The sequence below is a fragment of the Colobus angolensis genome, unplaced genomic scaffold, assembly GCF_000951035.1.
Source record: "Colobus angolensis palliatus isolate OR3802 unplaced genomic scaffold, Cang.pa_1.0 Scaffold68, whole genome shotgun sequence".
Taxonomy (NCBI): domain Eukaryota; kingdom Metazoa; phylum Chordata; class Mammalia; order Primates; family Cercopithecidae; genus Colobus; species Colobus angolensis.
The window spans coordinates 5,609,393-5,612,344 of record NW_012120487.1 but is presented as its reverse complement, the minus strand read 5'-3'; the positions used below and the strand labels follow the sequence as shown (position 1 = coordinate 5,612,344).

The window sequence follows — 2,952 nt, the reverse complement described above, 5'->3', positions numbered from 1 at the left end:
TGCTCGGGAAGGCCGGGCGGCCCCCGGTTCGCCCTCCCAGGTGCCGCGCTTCGCAGGTGTCGGGGGCCTGGCCTGAGAGTGTCTCAGCTGTCCCCTTGGGGCCTGACACTTTTTTCTTTGCTGAAACGGGCTTCGGGTGTCCCAGGGGAAGACTGAGATAAGGGAGGTAGGGACGGCGGCCTGGGCGGCCTGAGGAGAGCACTGGGGCGCTTTGGGGACGAACTCCACACTGTGGCTGGGGCTCCGGGTCCCGGACCGAAACCTGTTGTAGACCAGCGGGGCGGATTTTGAGTTAACGGAATTGGTTTGAACATTTTTCTTGGGTCCAGTTACGATTCCCTGTCATATGTACCTTTTTCTTTCACCCTTGCTTAGACATAGGGGACTACATAATGTATATAAATGTATACATGCATATAATACATAATGTTTCCCCGGGCTCGTCCTTGTAGGGAGAAGTGTCTGTGTGGATTTCGTTTCTTGCTCGCCCGCCTTCTCTCTCCCCCGCCCCCCAGTCGAAAGGTGGTAATGCGCGGTTTTGACGTGGGTAACTGAGATTCGTATTTGTAAACAGCGCTCTCCTAGTGTGTTGCACGCCTCTGCAAAGTGTTTCAGACTCCTGTTGGTATCTGGATTGCGAAAGAATGAGATGTTTAGACCTGAAGGAAGCACATCAGCGGGATTTCTAGTCGTACTTGAATGGGATGAATTACTGTTGTATTAACCATGTTGATTACACATTTTCTTTTCAGAAGATTACCAAGTCTTAGATGAATTTTGCGTGAGATCTTAGATTCCGTTTATCTGCTTCTTCATTTTGATAAAAGTAGTTCCTTACACATTTGACCTGCCCTATCGTGATCTTAATTTGTGTCCAGAAATGCAATTGGAATTGTGTATTGTTGGCATGCATTTAGTGATTAGTTCGAGTGAATCAGATTAGCTTTTATTTCCAAAGGATTTTTTTCCCTCCAGTCTTATAGCAGCGAAATGTTTGTAGCACTTGATGAAACAGAACATATCCTGTTTCTGTTTTTAAAGTAATGAGAACTGTTAGCTAATAAAATTGGATAATCCCAGCCGGATATGATAATTTAGAGAGAATGCCACACAGAGGTGTTGAATTGTGGGGTGGTTTAAAAAGCAAAGCCGACTTTGTGTGTGTGTACGTGTGTGTGTGTGTGTCTGCGCGCTGAAATTTTCTTTAGGCTTAGAACTCATGTCACTACACTGCATCGTAGTACTGATTAGTCACAACTTGTAAAATTATGAAATATTGATTGGCTTAAAAAGCTGTGCTTAAGATAACTCTTTAGTGTCTAGTGTGCTATGTTGCTTTTATAAACAAATTTTTAAAGAGTGCTTCTTAGAAACCATATACTTTGGGGAGGATGAGAATTTTAAGTCGTTTTATGCTTTAAAAATATTTATATTTAATATAAACAAAAGAAACTTTTAAAACTCGTAGATAAATTTTCCTGCTGCTTGCAGTTTTTCACTTGGCTAGTGTGGAAAATGAAAAATGAAGTTTTCTTAAAATCAGAAATGGAAGTGAAAGTTAATGACATTTGATGTTTTAAATCCAGCAAACAGTTAAATACAGTAAGGAAATTTAAAGTATTTTCATTGTCATAGGCCAAGTTGTTAGTAGTACCGATAAATTAACAAGATATTGTACATATAAGTTTAGTTCAATTTTATAAATTCTAAGTGACACCAAAAATTACATTTATTTTTAGTTGCTGGAGCTAGAACAGTACAGTGTCTACATTTTAATTTTAGACTTTTTAGAATCAAAATATATAATTATAAATTTCTCTGATTAACAAAGAGCTGTTTAAAGATAGTTTTTATTGTTCTCAGCAGATTCATTTTAATTAGAATTTTTTTAACCTCAAAGTTAACCTTGACATACAAAATAAGTACCATTAATTATGTTATATTCTCTGCAGAATGTCAAATCAGGATCTGTTGGTCAAGAAAGGTGTTTGAATTTATTTACTGTAGAAAGTTTCTAGTTTCAGAGAAACAAAATAACCAACACTTAACCTGTAGGGCCTGGCCAGGTGGCTCACGCCTGTAATATCAGCACTTTGGGAAGCGGAGGCGAGAGGATTGCTTGAGTGTAGGAGTTTGGTATCAGTCTGGGCAACATAGTGAGACTTTGTCACTACCAAAATATAAAACAAATTAGCTGGGCGTGGTCACGGTGCGTGTCTATAGTCCCAGAAGCTGAGGTGGGAGGATTGCCTGAGCCTGAGAGTTCAAGGTTGCAGTGAGGCACAGTTGTGCCACTGTACTCCAGCCTGGGTGACAGAGTAAGACCCTGCCTTTTTTTTAAAAAAAGAGAAAAAAAAAAAGGCAGTACTTACCTGTTAATGTTGATGCCAGAACGTTTTGTTCGACAAAAGAGAACTCAATGAGATGTGTTCCTTTTTCAAATAAATTACAGATACTTGAATTGGTTAAAAAATATTACATTCAGTTTAAGCCACTGCTGCAGGATAGAAGTATGTTCTAAAAAAGAACAATTCTAGAAAGACCTAAAAAAGACAAAGGAAAGGGACACCATAGTTTAAAGCAGGATAGGTAGACTTTTTCTTAGTAATCTTAGAGCAATTAGAGTTGTTTACGTGGTACTAACTGAATTGTTTTAATTCTAGAATCCTAAATAATTACATAATTTGGGGAAATGTTTAAAAACCAGCATTTCTGCAGAGTATTTATTTCCTTTTTTAAATCTTTTATTATGTACAGACTGTATTCAAATAAACCACACACTCTGAAAAAGCAGGTTCTGACTTTTCTTCCAGAGTATTTCTTACAGACCCAAAGAGAGGAAAGGGTATATAAATACGAAGATTAATGTTAGGATTTTTTTTCCCCTTAAGTGAGAGATTTGTTTGGTGTCTTATGTTCAAATTATTTTTATGTCTAATCATCTCATTGGAT

At 38.3% G+C, this 2,952-nt stretch overlaps 1 pseudogene; it reads right to left on the bottom strand.

The window, feature by feature from the left end:
* LOC105500741 overlaps positions 1-728 on the bottom strand; it is a 23,286-nt pseudogene extending 22,558 nt beyond the window's left edge.
* Positions 729-2,952: the final 2,224 nt, after the last annotated feature.